Genomic DNA, 24,832 nt, shown 5'->3' on the forward strand with positions numbered 1-24,832 from the left:
AAAATGACAAAGAAACATCTTTTCTCTTATCCATAGAGATTTTGAGCTATGCAGATAGTTTTCCTTTTGTATAGCTATGGATTTGTCTTAATACAATGGAAGAAAATAGCAAATAGAGTTGAATGGAGCCACACTAACAGGTGTTGATGATATTTTGACCTGGTAATAACAATAAACGGTCATCTAATGGAAGACATGAATGCGCATACAAAATGTCATGCCCATCTGTCCAATAGCAGTCGAGACCTTTCATACAGGACCTTGAATCTGAAACATATGATGGCCCAGTAAGCTTCATCCTCTGAGGACCATGAATGTCTGTACAGTACAAAGCTTCATTACAATCCATCCAATCATAAAGCTATTTCAGTCAGGACCAAAGAAGTCCCGATCAACTTACTGAACAACATTACAACCCCACCACTAGTATGGCCAAACATACAACGGAAAATATATAGTGACATTGAAAATCCATAATTTTGTATTATTGGGAGGTGGGACTCATCTCCCCACTGGCTTTCTCCCCAGCCATGGAGGTCATCATCCGGGCCTCTCGATGAGTGGTTGGCGGACAACAAATAAGACCTGGGCTGAGGCTGTCGCCGGTCAGAGCCTACATGGATGACCTCACAACACTCACCACAGTCAAGGCTTGCACTGTACGGCTACTAAGAAAGCTCCAGGAAAACATTGAGCTGGCTCGCATGAAGATCAAGCCGTGTAAGTCCAGAAGCATCTCCATTGTCAAGGGGAAACTGGCAGACCACCGCTTCCACATTGGGAACCCATTCCGATGGTCTCAGAGAAGCCTGTGAAGAGCCTAGGTCGTTGGTATGATGCCTCCCTCAAAGACAAAGAGCATCGACAGAACACTGGCAAGCTGAAGCTCTGGTGCATGCAGTATGGACTACTTCATGCCTCCTGTAGCCACTAACCCTCTATGAAGTCCTAGCACACCAGCATGGAGCAAGGCCACCCCATCTCAGAGACGCAAGCTGGTGGTCCAGGTGGCACGTCGGGAAGAGGAAGCGGGAAGGTGCGCACAAGCTGTGGCGCAGACAAAGCAAGGGCAGTTGAGATGACATGGTGAGGGAGTGGAGAAGAAGAAGATTTCCTGGAAAGAGCTGTGGGAGATGGAGGCATTCAGGGCGAACTTTACCATCAGGGCTGCCTAAGATGTCCTGCCTTCTCCCGCAAACCTAAGCCAGTGGTATGGCGAAGAACCCACATGCCCTCTACTGTATGTCCAAGTCCAGCAAGACCAGCCTCACCCAAGGCCGTTACACCACAACTAGGTGCTAAAGTGTCTTGCAGCAGTGCTGGAAAGTCAACGGACAAGTGTGAATGCCCTTGCTCCCCCATCATCCCGTTGGCAGCCAACACCATTTGTTCGGGCGGGCGAGGGTCAGGCCAACCTCGCCACCATAAGACCAGACACCAGGCAGCTGGGCAGAGCATGGGACTGGAAGCTGCTGGCAGACTTCGACAAGAAACTCTGCTTCCCAGCTGAGGCGGGTGCAGTGGAGGAGGCCTATGAGTGGAAGAAGCTGAGGTATGATAAACTTGCATCCGACATTCAACAACAAGGCTGGAAAGCGAAGGTACGCCCAGTGGAGATGAAGAGGATGAAGAGAAAAGACTCCGCCTGGGCCTTCAAGTGAGTTGATGGCATCTAGGGAGTGAACCTGGGATGCTGGGATTCACTGCCAAACCCTCTGGAGGTGTCGTGGGCGAAACACCCAAGAAGGAGGGCGCCCACTTGACAACCCAAAGGATGCCATCACTCAATTGACCGTCCCACAGAGTCTCCTTGGTGCCTCAAGTACATATCTATTCAGGGATATCAACATCTAGTCCTACACAACAGATCTTATTTATCTACAATTTTTTGCAGTTTACATTTCCTACCAAAGAAACTGTTAACATGAGGATGGTTTACAGCATGTTCTGTGCATTAGTCAAAGCTAACTATGACATTGTCTCTGAGGACAGATGTTGTTGTAGAAGCTGATTTTATTAATAAAATACAAGACTGAAGGTTTCTCAGTTAAGCCAAGTATAAATGGCATTGATTAATTGCACAATGCTATGTGCTAGTCTACAAATCTACAAACGACAATACAGTTAACTAATGTCTGGTTCATGGCTACGAGGGGAAACCAATGGCAGGGGTACAAAAGCAGATGAGAAGGATGCTCCTCCCGCCTAGATAGAGTTGTGTGGTTTGAGCATCTGCCAGTTCACCACCCATAGGGGAGTGTCTGTGGGCTCTTCAAACACCCTGCGTGGGTCCTCCTCCTTTTGATGCTCCTGGAGAGGGAGAGGACAGGGGGAACAGGAGACACTCCTCCACACACGCTGCTGAGCTCTATTGGACCAGATGGGGGTAAAAATGTAGGAAATAAAGAGGGAGAGGAAAAACTGAAATAAAAATTTACAGAATCAGCTGCTTTTTTCTTTATGTGTACAACAAAATAAATAGTAAACTAATATGTTCTGTAGGTGAACTGTTTGGCTCTTGTCTCTGAATTGAGCTATCAGAATCTGTGTCCGGAGAGGAAAGTCAAATCAGAGTATATTAGTAGGCCTATAATTTGCACCAAAAGTACATGTTTGAGGTTGAGATATGAATGAATTATGTGGGTGCCACTGCATCTTTTGAATGATTCAATGTCATTCTTCAAATTATGTCAGAAACACTAAACTCTAAAGTCTGTAACTCTATTTTCCTCATTGATAAACGTGTTGATATTTTCTGAATTCATTGTTTTGTCTATGAAAAGTTGATACTGAATTGACTGTTGATACTGAGTTAAAACGATATGGAGACATATTCACTTTCTGATCATATTTGACATGGAAAAGCAGGAACTCATCACACTGGAGGGCATGGGACTTGACAATATAGCTGATTAATTTTCTGCAGATGAGTTAGTTGATGAATCCCTTCAGCTCTAAACTAACCATCTAAAACCAAAACTCAGTATTTACAAACCACTACAGGGTTGAGTTAGGATCAGAGGGAAAGCATCACAGGAAGAGGTTAGTGAATGCCGTCTATAACTTTCAGTTTCTCTCTGCGTTTTATTGGCTGTTGACAACAGACCCATACTCAGCAGTTTTATCTCTTGGAGGTGTCCTTTGGTTAGGTTTAAAGCAAAACCATCACTCTGACTATGTGTGTGGATGTTAAAATGGTTGGTGTTAATCTTCGGTTTTAGGTTTGAATTCAGAGCAATATCAACAGTAAACAATGCAGGCAGACGTACAATCCTATTTGGACAACTGCAAGATCAAAAATGACTCCTCAAAGCATGAATTTTTGGGTAATTGACAGGGTGCTTGTAAAAAAAAAGACAGAGAACCATAAATAAATGAATACGTGAGGCTTTTGTGTGGTTTTGGGTGAGCACCTGGTATCAAACATACTCACACCTTGCGGATAAAAGCCATGACAGAAAAATTACAGCAACAATCAGTTAAACCCTGTACAAGAGGAAACGCTGTTTGACTGACAGCTGTAGGTGAGAGGTAAACTATGGAGACCAGCAGTCAAATGGACAATGGAAGTCTCACCTGCACTGACGTACAGATAAAAACATCTTACACTGTGTGATCTTCAAAGACAGAGGACTGAGGAGCAGTCATGTTGAAATGGTTCAAAAGTGGTTCTGAATTATTGAAGAGCTCCGGGTCTTGTGATGACGTGATAACAAACCAGTGAGCTTAATAATCAGGTGAGGAAAAAGTATCTTAAACATGTCTCTGAATTCAAAAACGCAAAATATGAGCTGAGTAGTCACTGGAAAAATCGAATTGCATGAAAAACTAGAGGGCCACTAGGACAGCTAACCGTTCATTCAATCCACAAGGATTCAATCCACTATTAAAAAGAGCTATCTGAACATATATAATAAAAGACAAGGCGGTGATATAACAACTACAGCAGCAGACGCACAGCTGAACCCGTCCAGCTGAATGGAGCTGCACCACCATATGAGCTAAGGGCAGTGTGAGGGATGGATACTGGGAGGCAGACATGAATCATATGTCTGGGAATTATGTCCACAACATTTAATATAGTGGGAGTGTATTTCTGTTCAGAGCCATGTGGTCCCAGCAAGGCCTAGACGGGGAAAACAAATCTGTAATGGGCACACAATTGAATCAGGTGTCTGGTCCTCTTAAGGAAATTAAGTTGTCGCTGGAGCGGGGCCACTTAATGAGAGGCAGGCTTGCGGACAGTGACGAATGGAGGGTGACACCGGCAGGAGTGTGAGGCCGCCACAATATCTGCATTTCGACTTGTGATGATTTTTCATCCATGAACCCCCCACCATCCTGTTTCTTTCTCTTTCTCTCTCTCTCTGAAACACACACACAGACACACACACACGTATACATACAGACACACACTGCTTTACCTCCCTCCACCCTCCCATTTTCGTGGCTTCATCTGGGACACATTTGCTCCCTGTGTGATACTAGCCATTTATTTGCACATATATTCATGGGAATGATGACAGCTAATAAAGAGGGGAATCTTCTTTCCATGTGTTTTTACTTCACACTGCATCCTGATGGTGGCCATTATGGGATTTTGATCGATGTCTCTCCGTAGTCACAGTCACTCGCAGCAGAATGTACACAGCATGCCCTCCAGTATGAGCAGAGAGATATACAATACTATTAAGTTGCAAGGGAACCCAATTTTAATAGAGAGGTACTGTAATGTTTATTTTTATTGCATGATTTGATTTGGTCCATTATTATGCATTAGTAAATGAATGCACCAAGAATCTTATCTACTAGACCTTTGTGCATAAAATATTCATGGGCAATTATGACTCAGTTATAACATCATTTCAAATAGATGTTATACAAAAACTGCCATTGTAGGTTCATTTAAAATCACACACCAACCCAACACAGTCCCAAAATACTCTGTAGACTTGTAAGGTGTGGTCAGTTACCATGAGTCAGAATATATACCCATATTACCCACATATCCTGTGTCCCATTGGTTATGCATTTTAAAAAATAATAATGAAAGAGTCTATAAAAAGTTGTTGTTGTGCATTGAACTACAACAGCACTGAACTGTTCATGTGAAGCCGTAGTATGCAAGTGTGTCACCAGTCTACTGCAAATACTGAACATATGGGTGGACAATGGAAAATGGTTAATGCTGAGGGTGCGGTTTCATTGAAGGTTTTGATGCTTTTTTTTCCCAGCACGAAAATTTGGCACCACATGTCATTGTAGAGTGTAGACTAACTGTCATGAATCTGAACTGACCACTATGGCTTTATCCACAAGTTTTTTTTAAGCCTACATACAAATATTTGATAATCAAAATATGCTTAGTGTATTATCACTATGCTGTGATCACGTTCTGTAGATACAGTATGTAAGTACTAGATTTATTCTTTCCCCTTGAGCTTGTGAACTATTAAAATGCAGACTCATATGCAACTTGTGAGTGAAAAGCTCAGCAATCTGTCACCTAAATGGATTACCCTGATGTCAGAGATATTGCCACTAAACATGGAGACATGGAAATTTCTTCCACGGCAAAATGGCCTTGAAAGGAGGAGTCATTCCCAGTCCCATGAGTTGCTCCATCAATGTCTTCAATCCTGTCTTAAATGGAAGTGAAGGGGAGCATCTCAATAGGTTTGATCCTTTCGGTGCTGTGTTGCCGGTGATCAAGTGCTCATTTGTTTCTGACAAAAACGAGAAAACAGCCCATATGATTCCCTGTGATGCTTCTTCTCTTGAGAAAGATCTCGAGTATTAAGATGCATTTTCCTTTCGTGTTTGACCTCCCTCATTATCTTTAGCAGAGACTACACATAGAAAGGCATCTACAATGCTAATTCAGTAGCATAATCCATGTGTAGCCCAAACAGACAGGAACGATACTTGACACTGAGGCTCCCCACGTTGAGTAATTCTCTTTGATAACTGACCCAACGTGGTGTATGCATAATGGCAGTACTTGGAAACAGCTGTAGTGTGTTGACGATCAATGTCTGTCCTTTCAACACAGTAATTGTGAGGCCAGAGAATGGCTGAGTAGCCAAGGCTGCTACTGCAGGATGGCCACTGGAGTGAGTGGCCACTCATGTATGCCTTTTAAAGTTACACTCCATCCAGACTTGGACTTAAGATTTAGTTGTGTGGATGGAGGCAGCACTGCCAAGAAAAAAAAAAAAATCACTGTGGAGTGTGGTAGAGTAGTAGGCTCAATGAGGCTTCAACACCCCTCCTCTCTCGCTCCATCTCTCCCAGCTGACTGGGCATGAATAATTGACCCCATAGTCTGGGCCCCTGCTCATTACTGGGGGAAGTGTCGGCCTGGTTTGTGATGATATGTGGGAGGGTGCGAGCGCCCATCGTCCGCATGCCTGGCTTGGTTTTCCCCTTTACCTCTGACCACACACCGGGTGGACGGGTGGGTGGGCAGTAACACGTCTACAGCCAGAGAGGAGTTTTTCGAGAATTCTTAAGAATTCTCTCGTGAATTTAAGGAGTTTTGGGCAGGATTATCAAAGGGTGCAGGGGTAGACAAGGGAGCGAACACTGACATCCAGGAAAGTTCAGTGGGAAAGTTTTCAGGTACACACTCAAACCAGAAGAAAAACTATTCATGGTCCTAAGGTGAGAACTCTTGCATTGAGTTATGACTATTTTGATATGGACGTGGGGAGAAGTCATACGGAGAAAAAGTTGCACTGGGGCAAAGTTGTACAACGGCTAAAACTCAACCCAACAAATTCACACAGCACATCACAAATTGACTCTGAAAATCTGAACGTCAGACAAATGAAAAGTAAACTGTGCTTCAGTCTCTATTCATACGTTACGGAAATTCTTAGGTCGACATATGACCCATTTCTCCCTGCAGTACAGTGAATCTGACACATCCATATCCACACAGGAGGGACAGATAAGTCTGGTGAGTGAAGCCACTGAACGCTTGCGAGGAAAACAATAGCTGACGAGACGCCCCCCATTACATCAATCAGACAAGTCTGTCAGCTCAGCTCCCTGCAGAGAGATCCATGGGAAGCAAAAGAGGGACCACACAAAACACGGAGCCTGCAAATGAGAAGCCACAGTATGGATTACTGAGTGATGAGCAGCCAAACTAGACAGAGACAAGGGATGGATGAGGAACATGTGCGGGTCACGTCTACAAGGACGGTAAAATAGTGTGGAGGCAAATATCTGCCTTGTGCTTGGGTGGTGTGAGAGACACCAAAACATTAACTACTGCATGATCAGAGCTGTAGTGTTATGCAAAAGATTCTCTGTCACTCAGCGAGCATCTTTAGGTCTTTAGGATGATTGACTGCTGTTTTCGCAGGCTGGACTCACCGGTGTTACCACATAAAAGGTCCGGCTCTGGACTAACACTATCTGGTTCCTATGCCCTGCGTTACCCGATATAACACCATTACAACTCAAGAGCCTCTGACCCGGTGTCTCAGCTCTCGTCTCAGTGGCACCGCGAGTCCGCGACACAAACATGCCCTTTCATTCATTCATTTTCTATACCGCTTATCCTGCACTAGGGTCACGGGTGTGCTGGAGCCTATCTCAGCTGACTTTGGGCGAGAGGCGGGGTACACCCTGGACAGGTCGCCAGTCTATCGCAGGGCCAACATATATGGACAGACAACCATTCAAACTCTCATTCACACCTATGGGCAATTTAGAGTCGCCAATTAACCTAACCTGCATGTCTTTGGACTGTGGGAGGAAGCCGGAGTACCCGGAGAGAACCCACGCATGCACGGGGAGAACATGCAAACTCCACACAGAAGGGTCCCAGCCGGCCGGTGGGTTCGAACCCAGAACCCTCTTGCTGTGAGGCGACAGTGCTAACCACTGCACCACCGTGCCGCCCACAAACATGCCCTGTAAACCATAATATCTTGTTTATGACAGGCAAAACTACATAAATACACACATTGTAACATGTATATGATAATCCATACACCGATTAATTATCAAAGGCCTGTTGCTGGTTCATAAAACGTGCAGGTCGTTGGCACAATGAAGGCCCCCCCATCCCACAATATACATAGATAATCGTGTAAATAATCGTGATCTCAATATTATTGACCAAAAATAACATTTTGCCATAATCATCCAGCCCTAATTTATCTTTACTTCTAAAACAATTTCAGTACTTCAGACTAAGTATTTTAATCTAAAATACCATTGAGTAAGACAATGTTAAAAACAGTAAAGGCAAAACCCAGGTATGTAAGCAGTAAGAAAAGAAAACAAGGTCACTCATCAGGCAAGTTTACTGTCCCTTTCTTATCAACTTCAAAGGAGCGTCTGTCCACAATGGTCCGGATTATAATAACATTACTTTAAACAGCCTTGTCTGGTGGCCCAAACACTGACTGAAACCAACCTGTCCTGACAAGTGACATCTTGAGGTAACAAAAGTATTTCCTGTCTTCTCTAAGTAGGAGAGGTGGCCGCAGTGTGACACTTGTACACCACAAAACGTTTTAGAGAGGAGTTCAGGGCGGATGTAGCCATGAAGAGATCACAGGCCGTGATCTACCTCTACCAACAGTCAACACTGGTTTCTTTTAACCATGTTTGCAATATTTTTCTAACCTTAACCGTGACCATGAGCTCCCCGTCCTCTTATACTATAACAGAGAGTGGACTTTGCTTTTACAAACAAAAAGTTCTGTTTACACTCAATACTGCTCAACAAAATGCATTGTGCGTATCCTTGAGGTCTAACAAATGTGTTGAATGCATTATCGTCCTCATAAAATATTTGGGAAGCTGATTTCTTTCTTTTTTTGTTATATTTTTAATCCTGCATTTTCTTATTTCCACACACATTTACTAGGCCTCTTTTGCTGGCACACTGCTATGCATGTTACTGCCACTAACTAGTGTGCACAGGAAGTGTGCACAGGGAATGATACGGACAGGTGTCTCTCCATGCATAGGCACAAGAGAAAAAAAAATCTATGGTATTGCTAGTGGTGAAACCCCCCCCACACACACAATTAAGGCGTGATGATCATTTGGAAGAGGCTTGCACCTCCAGGATTAGAGCATTGCAGTAGGTTTCTCTGTAGGATGACAGTGATGAATGGGGTACATTTATCACCATTTACCTCAGAGGAACTCAGCCGTGACAGAAAAATAACAGTGACAACAAAACATGTGCTGTGTCTCAATTCGAATACTTCCATACTTGCACTAACTATTTTGAGTATGTAAGTGCATTCACACTGACAAGTATGGCAAAATGCAGTGTACTGTAAGAACCCGGATGGTGCACTCATAACAATCCAAAACTTGAGTGTAGAAAGATGGAAAGTTCCCACCCTCAATGATCGCTGTCTTGGCTATGTAGTGGAATATAATCAACATACCAGCAGGCCAATGGCGGCAGCATAATCTCCATCGTGCATCAAACAGGTGGTGAACACAAGCTAAAAAAAAGTACAAGTAAGGCGTTCATTATTGCCAATTTAAATTACAAATAAAACAAGCCGTTAGATTTGTTGACGGGCGACAATAGCGGCCCAAACAAGAAGAAGACATTGGCAACTGTTGCGATCGTTACTTCTGGTAAGTGCACAACAACAGTATGCGATTTGAGACAACACTAACTGTCGGAATTTGCGCACTACAGAAGTAAGTACATAGAGTACATAATATACTACATGACAGTGTACTCATGGAAGTATTCAAATTGAGGCACAGCTACAGAATGTTGTATATATCTGTTCTGATTATTTTTCCAATAAAGTTTAGTTTAACATATTTAAGACATAATTTAGGACACTCACATGAACTACAAGCCCTAATTAGGCCAATTAAAATGGTCACATTAAGTGTCTTTTGTTTTCACCTTTAAGTCAACAGGAAGAATCTAATAGTGCATATGAACAAACATACAAGCATGCCCACAGACAGCATCAAATCGTAGCTCCAAAACCACTGAATTAATTTCCAGACGTCACACCCTGGATTCTGAGCACGCTCAGTACGAAATGTGTGAGCGGCACAAGTTTCAGTCCACAGAAACAAAGAAAAAGAGAGAGGTGTCTTACCCACAATGTGGATGAAGGAGATTATCAGAGCTGTTCCTGGTTGTTTCATTGGTCGCAGGCAGCCAAGGATTCTGGCGGAGAATATTGCAGAGCTGTCACTGTGTTTCCAGGGAAGGGGGGGGGGGGAGAAGAGGAGGGAGAGAGATTGTTTGAACTGTGAGTAAACGCTGTGAAAATGGTGGAGCTGGCATATTTACACCCAGGGTCTGCACAGGGGGATTACAGGCAACGTTTTTATGTCACCCATTTGACAGCATCATCTCATGGAGGTTTTGAAGGCTCCCCCTCATTAGCTGGGCTGGGGCTGCATTTAACACAGCTTTGAGTTTATAAAGACAATGGCTGCCAAACCACAAGGCCTTTAACAAACAACAAAGGAGAGGGTAACAATCAAAGTGCCCTTGTTCCACTTTTTTTTCCCGCCAAACTTGAGTGAAAAGTCGCCAGTCGCATAAAAACGACATTTTACATGACAACTGGAGAATCCCAAAAGGCAGTAAATGGATATAAGTGAAAAGTGAAGGCAACATAATTGTGCCTCGGTGGATTCAGTAAAGTATCAGGCGTAAAGACATGCCACCAACTGAATAGCATTACATAAACACATGGGTTTATGTTTTAACTGGTTGTTGAAGCTTCAGCCCTTTAAGTTTTTTTTTCTTCGTATGTATTGTATTTATTTATAAGTGACAGTCCAAAAAAAAACAAAAAATAGAATGAGAAGAGCTGAATATTTTTAAGTTTATGAGTGGATCAAAACACACTGTTCACTCTATACAAGAAAATATGAAAGAAACAAAATAGTAAGTCTGCAGACATCAGTTGCATTTATTTTTACATTAACCTAACACTTACTTTCTCAGTAAATGTAAAAATAAATAAATAAATAAGATTTAAAAAAAAAACACAACATCTCTGACCAACAGTTCAAAACCCTTACAGCTAATTAATAATTTTAGTAATGTTTTCAAATGTAAGTATTTCCCATAGTTCCCTGTTTTATCAACACTGAAAACTGAATGTCTTTGCATTTTAGGCAGCTGATTGAACAAAGGAAAGCATTAGGAGACAAGACATTTTTCACTTGTTTTTTTTTACATTTCATATATTTGACAATAATCAGTTGTCATAGCAGTGAAAAGCAACACATCCTTGCATTTGAAAAGGTAGCACTATGGAATTAAAACTAAAATGGGATAAATCAATCATCAAAATGGATGATCTGAACTATCATTGAAGAATTTCAGTTTGGTCAAGCCGGAATCAGCCACATTGTCATATTACAAGCATGATGGTATATATTAAAAAGTAAGAAAATAAGTCCACCCAGTCTGTTCTTGATATAAGAGAAACCAGAAAAACAAAAGGTTCAAAACATTTTCTCTGATGATCTGAAAAAAAAAAATGCAGGTAAAAACACATCTAAAGGGGCCTCTCCATTTAGTCTTTAGCGTTCTTCACTTTACAGCACAACGACCTGCTTGTGTTACAACCTCCCTTTGCTCTCTTGCAAAGTATTTACCCACCAATTACCCACAGATACCCATCCTCTCGTTACAGCCGGGGCCCCATAAAAGGGAACAAACAATAACAACAGTGAAGGCTCCTCAGCAAAGAGGAGACACATTATAATACGGGCAGACGTGAGGAAGAGGGGTGTGGAAAGAGCTCGTATTGATGGAGACGAAATTGAACTTGATTAAAAAGCAAACAAAACAAAACTCCTACAAAACACAAACACTCCGCACACTTTGTGAATGGGGGCCGCACAAAGCTAATATGTAGCTACCCGAGCACTCCTGAGGAGGTGAGATGAAAAAGCCAAGAGTTTAAAAGGAGAGATCTTCCTCTGTTTGGCTGACATATTTACACAATTATGTGCAGGATCCAAAGCAGTGCAACCGGCGTTTCTCCTTCTCGACAAGTCACAAGAAGTTTAGTTGTTTCGTTTTTTTTTTCTTCCCCCCCATCCCACCCGCCCCCCTCACCTCCCCTTTTTACTTTCATGTCAAGTTGATTAAATGCGAGTGTGTGACATAGATCTGCGGGGTAATGCCATCTAGCAGAACAGTGTCATCATGTTTTCTGATGGAGTTACACTGACTTAACCAACTCTCCTTCAATTAATATTAAGACTTTTACGCTCGACTGCACCTAAATGACACGCAGAGGCTGCTACGCTACGTACATTGATATCTCGTGATGCGTTAGAATGTTTTCACTGACAGCACTCAATGTAAGAAGTCACCTAATTTACATTATAAACCACATTAAGCTAAATCGTCTCTTAGTTTCATATTGATTCCTACAGAATGATTAAAAGCATCACACCTTTCTTGTTTAAGTGGCAGTCATCATATTTACAGGTGGATGTGTCACCCGCACATAATGAAATAGAAAAAAAAGGTGCAATAAAAATACATGGCACGAGTTACGCTATAATGCTATGGGCAATTAAATCCAGCCACATAAAGAGGGACCACACATCTCTTATACATATTCACTCTCCCACTGAAATCCATAGGAATTGCTAAGTCATCTCCCATGTCTCTGAGGCATTCACGTACAATGGCACTTTTATCATATGCTTATCAGTGGTGGCCCCTCTCTTATAGAGCTCGATCCTTTGGCCCCTCAATCACGGAGCATATTACTCCTCTGTCAGAGCAAAGCACTTCCTAACGACAGGGAGGCCAGCTGGGACTGAGGAGAGGGCAGGAGGCACATGCATTAACATAATAATCCAACCACACTCCCACAGGCCCCGGGGCCAGACAGCATATTAGGTACCCCCCCACCTTCATGAAGGTCCTTGCAGAGAAATAAAGCTGCTTTACTGTGAGCCTGTCAACCTGTGGCAAAGGCGAGGATTTACCTGTGCTAATTGTTGCCTGGGAAAAAAAAAAAAAAAGAACAACAACATGGCACTACTAGCCCCACATGTGTGGATATTGATCTTGTTACATGCTGGAAAAGGCTAAGTGTTGGGTAATGTGAGGTAAAACTTAACCTAGTTCTGAATATCTCACCACGGATTAAAGAGAATAAGTAAGACTGTTTCTTTCTCTCCCTCTCTGTGCGCACTTGCTTTGTTGCCTTCTACTTTCACATTGCAACACAACATAACCCAGTAGCCTGACACATATTTCTGAGTATAGGAAGCATCTCCTCGCCTCCTCATATTTACTGAAGTGAAATGCGGAGAGACATAGGCTTTGAGGACAAGAGAGACAGAGAGGGGAGAAAATAAGGGGGTTGGGTGTTGGTTCCGCAGCCTTCCCTGTGGCATAAACTGGGTAGTGTTAGCAGCATGCACTGAGGCCTGTGATCCTTTGCACTGAGGTCCCCTGGTACCTTGTGTGGCCTGCACATTTCTAACCACATGAGACACTGCTATCATTGCGTCAAAGCCGTCATAATAAAGCCATGCAGCTATAACACAGTGCTTATGCCTGGAGACACAACAACAAAAAGCCGATACACCAGCAACAAGAGAAAAAGTGGGAGAGAGAAAAAAAAAAGAAAAAAGAAAAAGAATCAAGTTCAGCTATTTGGTAGAAACTTCAGCTTCTGTCAAGCCCAATTCACCATCACATCCACTTACAGGGGAAGTGAAGAAGTTCATATAGAAAAGAGAGGCAGCAAGTAATGCATTAGGAAGCCAGCAACTAAGAGCTGTGTGGAGCATTTTCATTGGGAGGCCTGTCTAGCAGAGTCTGACTGTCAGAGCACCTCTAATGTGAGTGTCCCACTGACTGCTACTGTAAGGCTGTCAGTCGCTGGTTGGGGTCCTTGACTGAAGACTCTCACTAGCAGTTCACACAGAGTAGATCCTCAGTGGCGAGGGAGAGAGAGAGAAAGAGAGAAAGGCAGGCAGGACGAAGAGAGGAGTGAAGAGAAAAAGGATCTCCACAAATCATTTTGATCAAGAGACAAGGTAGCAGTGAGGTAGACCTCCCCCAGCCCCCGCCCCACGAGGAGACAACTCTCTAATTGGTGGAAAGGGCAGCCTGTCCGTGGCCGTGTGCGCTCTCAGATCTCTCCCAGGACAGCCAAGGCAACGTGCCAATTACTGCCAATTGTTGGCCTGTGGTTGAGATGTGGACAGTTGTCCGCATGGAATAAGAGTGAAAGCCTGGCAAACGCTCCTGCTGATGCTGATATTGTCTAACGCCAATATAATGCGGCGCGGTTAGTCTGAAAACTTGGAAAAAATAAGATATTACGATTGTCTTTTAGGAAATTATTTTTGATTTGGCGTGTGGTAAACTGAAGGCCTTTTAGAAATGAAATACAACTGCTGTCACGACCTGCAGCCATGTGAAGCATAAGCAGCTATTTCAAGCTATTTCACCTTTAACACCAACTGACTGAGCCTGTACTTTGGAAGAGCCCAAATATAGCCCATGTTTAGTGGGGCCAGTGGACCATTATGGGGGTCTTCTCAGCGGAAGTTGAACATATACTTACTTCATCCATTATCCATTAGCCGCTCATCATAGTATAGGTCAAAGCTGGAGCACAACCTCTCCTTGCAGCCAGACACAAGCAGAGAATAACGGGCCTTTACAACTGTCCGCTCACCCGCGGCTCGTAACAACGAAGCCAGAAAGTGTGGAGGGAAAACAGTCATAATTCTTGTTCAACTAAAAATCACTATAATGCTCTTTAATTGTGTAGGCAAAAATCTTTTCAAAAGAGCATGGTAATTTTACCCTGTTAAATTATTCAGCGCACATTAATAACAGTCGGGGCCGGGGTGGACGAGAACGGCTGTTTTAGGAGTGATGAGCTGCCGGAGCTGGGAGACAGGATCTCACTAAGGCAGTTTTAAGCCTCGTTTTAAAGTTACATTTTCAAGTAAACGACATTAAAAAATGACTGGGAGTAACCCTGAGAGGTACTGGGACTGGCTGTTGGTGCAGGACTTTAAATACACTCGTAAAAGATGTCTTTCTGTTGAACAACTTCTCTGTGAAAAGTTTAATATGAACAGAAAAGGCTAATTTAACAACAATAGATGAATATTTTGGATCGTTTGTTAAACATCAGCACTGTCACATTACTATCAGCATCCACAGTAAGATTCAGCTTCAGTGAAAGAAAGATAGGCTGACAGGGGTTGTTGAGCATCCTCAAAAATGTGTAAAAAATAAAATAAAATAAAAAGGTGAACACCTCAGGAAAGCACCACATGAGGGAACACATCTCCATTGAACAGCAAAAACAATGAAATCTCAATATGGCTCTATAGAAAATTCTCTTTTTGTTGGTTGTCCATTTTTACACTTCAGACAGCGAGTCGTAGTAGCATAACAGATAAAAAGAGAAAAGGTCACAACCAAGATCTGATGAAGGGCAGTGTTAACTATAGGCTTAGAGGGATTCCAGCCAGCAGATAGCAAAGTGAAGAGAGAGATGCAAATGAGAATTTGCATGAACCATGCACTAGCAAAGGTAATATACATAATTGGGGGAAGGGGTGGCACAGTGGTGTGGTGTGGTAGCGGTGGCGGCGGGGTTGGTGGATTCTCCATCAAATACGGACACGAAGCAACACTCTTGATACTTAATAATTAATACAATACAGGGCACACACACATTGCATGGGATGCATATCATCCATCCATTGAACAATGACTTTTAAGTGCACTGGAATATAGTGAGCCTGACAAAATATGCACAAATGTGTGCAAGATGAAATACGCCTCTTCCCCCCATGAAGATGAAAAAAGCAACAAACGCCTTCCCTAGGCAGAGAAAGCTTAACTATTCTTCTCAGTTCAAAGTCAGGGGTCTACTCTAAATATTTGTGTATTAAACATAACACATAAGATGGAATAAATGGAGGACTCTAAAAGAAGTGTAGGGCCTGCAGGAGAAAACAACATGGAACTGTAATGCTTCTTAATGTCAGTCTGACTAACACAAACAACCATGGTGAAAAATAAGCCAAGGCTGCAAATCTTGTAGAAAGTGTAAATCAACGCGATTCAGATGCTTGTTGGCTACAATTGCTCAGTGAATATGGATATGGTGGTGTAACTGTCCAGGTCTTTTCTGTTACCACTTCCTCTCCCATGTTGTTGGGACAGGACTTGGGAAGGGTAAAAAAAAAAAGAAAAGGGGGAGAAAAAGCTCAAGCTAAGAATTTATCATTTAACTGTTACACCTCAGTTGAATCAATTCAGTGTCAACACTTAGAGCTTTCGAGGTATGCATCAAGGGCCAGTCTAAGGAGGTACCATGCAGCATGATTAAATCTAAATACGCTGACTCTCACACTAGCTTGTTTGTTTATTGAGGCAAGTCAGGGGGTGTTCTGAGCCTCAGAACTGCATTTAAAGCTGATCTGGCTTCTTCAGACAGTGCTGCATCCGACTTCCTGTTGTCGACTCGCAGTTGCCACAGAAAAATTGCTGCTGCAGCCTTAGACAACCTACAGCACTTTGTATGCCGAAAGAAAAGAGTTAATTAGAAATACAAATTCTCCCAGATTGTTATTAATGGGAACTGTAGAGTAAGCAACACATATTTTGTGCCCATAAGTAATTCTCAGGTATCTTTGATCTGTGGCCCACAGCGGATGCTGCTGCGTGCCGCTGTCTGGCTTCTGGGACTCTGCCAGCGCCAGACATCTGGCTACTTTGTTATCATTGGCTGATCTGCTCCCGGGAGGCCACTCTTGTGACACCAGGCAGAGAGTGTCCTGGCAAGGAAAATTATCAGCACATTTTGAGTGGATTAGAGTTCCAAAGTGGTCTTCAAATCTCTACAGGGGTCTGGTGAGCCATGCTCTACTGGGGGTTCCTCAGGGCTCTGTTTTGACACCACTGTTGATTTGAAAGGCAGCGAGGCTATGACTCCCACTGATGCATCACAGGTTTCAGGGAACATCTTAGGAAGTGGAAAAAAGCCCCCTCAATTATGATCTGTCAGAAGCAGAATGGGAAAAATGCACCAAAGACTTCCCTTGATTAGTGTGGAGATTCTGGAGGAGCAGTGAATGTTTGTACTATAGAGTGCAGTATGTCCTTTATACTCTAGTGTCATATCTGGCAAAAATCTATTAAGCCTGCATTCGTTTTGACTGACTAATGCACTTTTGTTGTTCTTCAAATTCTGCAGCTATAAAATTTTCAGTCACGTTGGTAATACCTTTGCCTTGAGCTTTTTTAACTCTAGGGGAGTTAAATGTGACTCCATCTCAAAGGTTGTGTCTGACAATCCGTCATACAAAACACTTGTTTAGAGGTCAAAGGAAAGAATGCTGCCTAAGCACTGGCTTAGTGTAGGAAAAAAAGCCATGATGTGACAATCTGAACCTTATTCACAGGATTGATTGAGGCATCGTGTCTTCTCCCTTTTTTCTCTTGGTGTTTCCATTTGTGAATACAAAGCTGCGGTGACCCATAAATATTACATGGTGTGGAGATGCAAAGCAGGAATTAATGACTGGGGTGTGTGTGAGAGAGCGTGTGTATGGCAGGTCCCTATGGGATTCTGCTTAGACAGGCGGGCATGGTGAGGGTGTGGTCTCTCCCTCTCTCTCTCTCTCTCACACACACACACACACACACACAATATGGACTGTATTTTTTCTGCACATCCTCACCGCCGGACTGCAGCATTTTTTGGCCAGTGTGCTAACCTGCCTGTCAGTACATCTGTGATTGCATTAGTCTGTTTCTCACTAAACTCTGACCAGTTATTCCTCGCAGAATGACGACCGCAGCTGTAGAACCGCTATGTTGTTGGACTTAGTTAGCACCAGAACAATAAGTTAAATATTCAATTACTTAATCACCAAAACATATCGATAATCTTATTAATCAATTAGGTGTATTAAAAATGTAACATACCAGCATCTTAAATCTGAAAATGAGTTGCTTTTCTATGTTTCCATTAATTATTAATTATTATTTTAAGCTGTTGGTTGGAATTTATGGATGTAACTTTGGCATTTGGAAACTTGTCATTGTAAGAAAAATAACTGAGAGGTGAAATGATAATGAAAAATTATATTGTAGTGTTTAGTATGCTTTGAGAACACAAAGTTATAAAACTATTTAGATAATTGATTAATCACATTTGTCACAGTCAAGTTAAAATCCCAAAGAAAGTCTGGCTCAAGATGTTCAAATATTGAGCTGTTTTAAGTTCTGTATGGACAGAACTAGAAACCCCAAAGACAACAATTTGCGTGTTGATGCAAAATATATGTTTTTTCTTTGCGTTTTAAACCAAGACGAATAAATTCAGTTGTGAATGAACGTGTTGACAATGAATGTGTTGGGTATGTTTTTGAGCATAAATGAGAGTGTGGGGATACTTATGCTCAAAAACATACCCAACACATTCATTTGTGCTCCATGAGCACATGATACAACACGAACAGTCAGTCATTCAACAGCATGAACAGTGTGATTACATACTTTATTCTAAACATTGTCACAAAACACAGGTTACATGCGATGGGGGCACTCTGAGGTAACGACAAAGTGGTGATGTGAGGATACAAGAAAGAGACAGACCAGCAGAAAATTACAAAGACAGATAAAGAGAGAGGGAGAGAGAAGGAGAGACAGAGATCGGCTTTTCCTTTCTGCTTAGCATGATGAATCGGTTGAGGAGGGGCCACTTGACACCTGTCACCTAACCAGCCAGGCACAATTACCTCCGGGGGGAGGACAGAGGACTTGCTAGGGAGTTGCGCAAAGCTCCTAGTGAAATAGACGAGCGTTTGAAGATCATTAGTGTTACAGGCCCTGTCTTCGTGGCCCTGTCCAACCTCCTGAATGGCTCGCTTTGATCACCGTGCTGCGTTTTTGTCAATAGTATGGGTACACCGCATAAATTATAAAGTTATACACACAAAGTCAGCAGGTAAAATGCCACACTCAATTTCTGTTTTGGCCACAGATGGGGCAGCTGATTGCAAGTAATGAGCGTCATCATCACCCGGCAGCCAATAATGTGTGGTGGCCAAGCTCTCGTGTTGCTATCATGTTCAGGCCAATGGCTTCTCAGAATGGCACTCACATGTTTCAAGTACAACAATAAAGAGAAAGAAATTCTGCCCAGAGAAGATGTTGGTCTTTTCAAAATGTGAATTCAGATTCCTGTGAGAGTTGGGAATAAGACTAATGTCACCGTTATGTGCGTGATCTGTGTATCTTTTAATAAATGTAAGACTTTTTGTTTAACTATGGTTTTACAGTTTGACAGTGCAGAGGCAGGTAAATGTGACAAATTGTACATAAACTGAGGCTGTTAGAGAGAAGGTTACACTGGTAATGTTTTTGAGCCTTTAAATAAAATATAATCTAAATTTGAAGTTGTAATAAATAATAGATGTTGCTTATTTTCCCACATATAGATAAAAATATGTATGTACATGTTATATTTGCTTGGAAATTTAAAAAGACAAAAACAAAAAACTGGAGGCAATCATTCACTGAGCATGAAAGAAAACTTCCTGCTTGCCACAAAAAAAAATCCATAGGCTCAAGGACAGTTCAAGATTAACAGTACTGAAGATTTCACAGATGACAGACGATCACATGTGTCACACAAACACACACGCGCCATGCATCTGCAGCAGCGAGCCCCCCTTAAGTATTGTGTTTGGCAGTGCACCGCAGTTTTTCCAGTGAAGAAAAATGATCATTATAGCTGATGAGGCAAGGGCTTCGAATGATGACAGTGTGACAGCAGAGAGCTTTTTAATTTGTCGGATCAGATTGTGACATGCTCCATCACAGGACGGAGGAAATCTTTTCATTTGTGCAGAAGAAAGGGGGAAAGGAGGTCAATTAGCATCAACCATTAGACAACCCAATGACAAGCTATATATTACTGTGTGGGACAGTCAAACTAATGAGAGGTGCAGCAGAAATGTTCATCCAGGTTGGACAGAATTCCGCAATCATCCTGCTACATTAATCACTCGTATAGCACTTGACATACGCATTCTTTATAGTCACATGCTCTGAGCCGTTCCTCCTCGCATATACCCCTGCCTTCCCTGCCAGCGCGTTTGTTGTCATATGAGGTCAGATTTACTCAAAAGGAATTTCTGTCATGTCAAACGTTATCCTACAGATCCATTTGCATCAATGCTACATCAAATGCATGCAGGCAACAGTAACTCACGCTTTACTACCTGGTTATATTTCAACTTATTTCCTTTGTTTCTCTCCTATTACTCAAAGGTTGATCAGTCAAATTCGGTCAAAAGTGTGGGATATTTTAAAGATCACAAATTCTTCCACCAATATGATCTTTGCCAAAAGCAACATGAGAGAGAGGATTTCATTTTATCAGAAAAGACAATCACAAAGTGAGTTTTTTTTTTTTTCCTTTGCCAGACAGGCTTTATTTGACTGGCTGTCAGGTATAACGCGCCTCCCTCGATATTGATCTGAAGTACCTAAAGGTATGTGACATCATTATGAGGGTTGACCTTATCATCTGCTGCCCCGCAGCCTATAGGCACGACTGGGCCAGAATTTAATTCCTCCACCCCAAAGGTTGGTACCTAGTACGTAATAGGGAAATTGGTGGTGGTGTTATTTGGTTTCCTGACCTCATGGCACATCTCACTCTCAAGGCCTCCAATCAGCCATGGCCTGAGGTTGACTTCACTACTTGAACAGGTTAGTGGGCTTTGCTTTTGCTTACTGAACCAGAGTCAACGTTAAGGATGATGCTGGCCGTATTGATTTAAGAAATTATGGAGACATTGTCTGTCATGCCACAACAAAACAGAGATAGTCAACACATTAATGTTGATGGATGGTTCCACAAAACCCCAGGTTTGTGCAATTATATTAACGGTGTTTTTTAAACATTCAGAGCGAATGTCTTAAAGGTATTTCTTTAAAGATCAAAAGATATTGTGTTTATAAAACCTACAGTCTGTTGAAAGTATGTAAGATTAAGTAACTAAAAAACTTGGTTTAAGGTGGACTAATCAATATTTTGTATTAACAATATGTCAAATTATCATGTGTAATGTGAGAAGTCATGTTTGTGGTGATGACCACAGACATAACTGTCACGTGACACTGCAGTTTCTTTCATCTCTATACAGCTTTTTAGCTTCTTTCAGCCAGCTGTTTTGGTTTTACGGCCTGCAGCTTTACTGTTGTGATTCAATCAACTGTTTTCAGCCTGTCAAAGACTATATGACAAATAGACAAAGCTTGCGACAGGCTGGTGGGTCATTGGCACATATAGACACAGAGGAACCAAAGGTTTCCCTCAAGAGTTGATGTTGAGCTAAACAGAGTCATGTGTGGAAATCATGGACTTAAGGGGTGGACACAATCATTATCTATGTCTAGATATCTATGTCCATGCATTGGCAATGCAACTTTATAAAGTGAAAGTATTACAGTGTTGTACTCATATCTTCTTCAACTGCCCCCAAGTGGTCAAAAGAAATAAAATAGTAATAGAGCTTTCCTTCTTCATGAAGATGGGATGTGCTATATGCCCATCCATCACACCAGCCTCCACTTCCTTACCTTCCCCTTCGCTGTGCAAAGAGCACAATGTGCACTGTCCAATATGGACATAATATCCAGGCATACTGTGCTGAGATAATCTGAACACAGTGGTACTACAATTAAAAGAGACAGATTTATGGCTCCAAATAGTGACATAAGAAGGTGTATTTGATTATTATGACTATTAGATACTGTCTGAATATTGAGTAGCCAACTCTTTTCCAGTGGTGAACTTGACCTTGACCTCAGTGTAGATGACTAACGATGAACAGTTTGAGAGATATAAATTAAAACTCTGATATACAATTTTTGAATAGTGAATCGTTATTTCATTGATGCAGAACATGTCACCATAATGCACCCTAACACCGAAGGTCCAAACATTTTTGGTCTTAGAAGGAAAAGTGTCGCTACTTGAATAGCATGGACTTACAAGTAGTTCCTCCGGAAAGGACTTAAGAGTCTCCTGAGAAATGTTGATGCTCTTATTTAACCCCATGAACAGATCAAGGAGAAAACCATCACCCATTGTAATCCAGTTGAGTCGCAATTCAAATGCAGTGTTTGAAACCTGTTTCATTACCTCAAGTGGTGAGCCACTTGTTCCCGCCGAGAGCTACAGTACAGTCTGTGACATTTAGTAAATCCTAAAGGCTTCTGCCTTTTGTTGTATGCATTTAAACAACACATTAAAGCCAGAATGTTCCTTGTGGATCCTGTCACATTTCCCAGGTAAAGCAGATGAATAAATAAAGCACCACTGTTAGTGGCTGCAACAACGCCCCCCCACCCCCCCTCCTCCTTTTGTGTGATTTGCTGTTGCCTTGAGTTAGATCCTGATCTCTTTGTAGGCCCTCTCCCAACAAGCATTGACCTTCTGCTCCGACATGTAAAGAGCTCCACGAGATCTGAAAGGGGAGGGGGGGAGCTGTGAATAAAGGCATCACCACTGCGAGCAGCCAAGAGACTTCATCCACTTCACTCCACACTTCGCTCCCTCTCCCTCTTCTCTGTCTCTCAGTGTAGCTTTATCTCTGTGTTCAGTCTAGGAGCGGAGATACCTTGTTGGCAGCACAAAGGAGCGGTTCTGTAATAAAAACAGCTGTCTCTGGTGGTCTCGGTGTAATTGGGATTGTTAACGTGAAGAGCTCCTGAGGGAGGCTGAGAAGAGTATGTCTTTGTGTAAAGCACACAGACACCTCTGCAGCACTCCTTGATTCGGATGTAAGTAAGAGAGTGAGGAGGAAAAAAAGCAAACAAGTCACCTGAGTTATATCAAGCCGAGCTGCATGTGCTCCTCTATTTTACTTTGGCGTTACTTTTATTTTTAGACAGTGCAGATTTATTTATATGTAGTAAAGCTCCTTGAAGTGAGAAAAAACCTTTTCTTGCACAATTCCACTGAGGTTTTATGTTTTTAAAAAGGCAAGGTATGACTGCACCTTCCAGCATGGAGACAAGTCTTTTTATGAAGGCAACATTCCCTCCAATTACTGGATCAGCGTGACGACACAAATTGAGGCAAGAAAAGTATTTAAAACTGGAGGAACATTTAGCTGACTGTGTGGCAAAATTTTTAAAAAGCGACACAATAAAACAAGCAAAAACCTCAAGGGTGCTAGATTTTGTCTCATTTGGAGCTTTTGTTTTTATATTGTAAAATGCTTGTTATATAGTTAAATAATTCTGAAAAGCCATTATAATCAGTGCATTTGCTTTCCTCAACAAAGCCTTGTTATGAGCTGGATTTATTTATTTATTTATTGCTAATTAATTATTTAAGATAAATTAGCCTATAATATTGCATATGACGGCGCTATATGTGCTTTTTAAAAATACAAATGTAATACAGCAAAAATAAAACTACATCATACAGTATATTATTCCAGACTGTTACTTCACACGCATACGAGGTTGTGATTTCCCACTAAAATATCTGACATTGCCCCTTAATTGTGTTCCTGTTTGCCATGACAGACCCTTCAAAAGTAATTCTGTTAAACAGGCTGACACACTGTCCTCCCTCAAACGTGAGAAAGCTGTTGGCAGAGGAAGTTAAAAAAAAAAAAAAAAAAGTCTCGGGTACGTGAACACACTCACGAAAGTGGTGAAAATGCACTTCAAAGTCAATTGCATGGGAGCAGCTCGGGCTGATTTATTTGACTTAAGATATACTTTTTTGTGTGTTTCATTGTGGATGAAAATTTCATACACCGATTTAGAGGTGGTGAAATATAAATGATTTCTTTAAAGTTTCATCATAAATCAGTCTGTCGGTATATGTGAGCAGACACTGATTGCTCCTTGATGTCTCCTGAGCCTGATCTCTGTCTCCCCTGATGTCTGGAGGTGGCTCCAGCAGCGCCTGTTGTCCCCGCTGGGGGAGAAACACATTTTCTGCAGCTTGATGGCTCTCTTGCCATGTAAAACTGCTATGCAGCAATGCAAACAGGCTTTATCCCCCCCCCCCCAACTTGTCGCAGCCGTGGGGACACAATACATGTCTGCGCGCGTCAAAACAACAAGAAAACGGGAGATGACATCTAGTCCTTCACAGAGACCCGCCGTGTAGAGGAGCGCGTCTACCGCCACCTTTACGCCGCTCTAACATCTGTAGTAGCCCCGATTAAAATGCTCTCACACTTTACAGAGGCGGTGCACAGGCTGTGGCCACATAGCAGGGCGAGGAGGTGCAGCCTATAATTAGAGTTAAGACCATACTTTATAATTGCCCGCGAATTTCATGTGGATTCCCTTAACATTATATATTATTAACATATTTAGGGAGATTGAGGGGCACTTTCACTATCCGTCAAAGTCATGGATCATTGTTTCACACCTGCTACAAGATGTGTCACATTTCCGTGTGTGTGTGAGGGAGAGTGTGTAGCCTATGTGTGTGTGTGTGTGTGTGTGTGTGTGTGTGTGTGTGTGTGTGTGTGTGTGTGTGTGTGTGTAGAGAGAGAGAGAGATGGAGAGAGAGAGAGGGATGTTTTGAAAATTATAGCCATACAGGAAAAATAAAAACAAAATCCAACAGCCATTGTTTACTTTGGAGAGCTCCGTTATATCATGACAATTATCTCCTCCTATAGACGTGACCATATTAAACAAATTAGACACCCCTTGTTAATTACGACGTGATTGAGCGTTTTAATTACATTAGCGATGATGTGGCTTAATTAGAGGGGAGATAAGATAATAGCCTGC

General features: G+C 42.2%; 1 long non-coding RNA gene across 1 annotated transcript in view; it reads right to left on the reverse strand.

Moving 5' to 3' along the window:
• Positions 1-2,061: 2,061 nt before the first annotated feature.
• The window catches only part of LOC146991973 (uncharacterized), an 85,770-nt gene continuing 62,999 nt past the window's right edge, over positions 2,062-24,832 (reverse strand). Inside the window, exons 4-5 of the long non-coding RNA XR_015037150.1 lie at positions 10,110-10,207; positions 2,062-2,368 (exon numbers count right to left, since the gene is read on the reverse strand). This is a non-coding gene — a long non-coding RNA (uncharacterized LOC146991973). The remainder of the gene's footprint in view (positions 2,369-10,109; positions 10,208-24,832) is intronic.

The sequence above is a fragment of the Trachurus japonicus genome, chromosome 1, assembly GCF_045865225.1.
Source record: "Trachurus japonicus isolate A0001 chromosome 1, Traja_1.0".
NCBI classification, from domain to species: domain Eukaryota; kingdom Metazoa; phylum Chordata; class Actinopteri; order Carangiformes; family Carangidae; genus Trachurus; species Trachurus japonicus.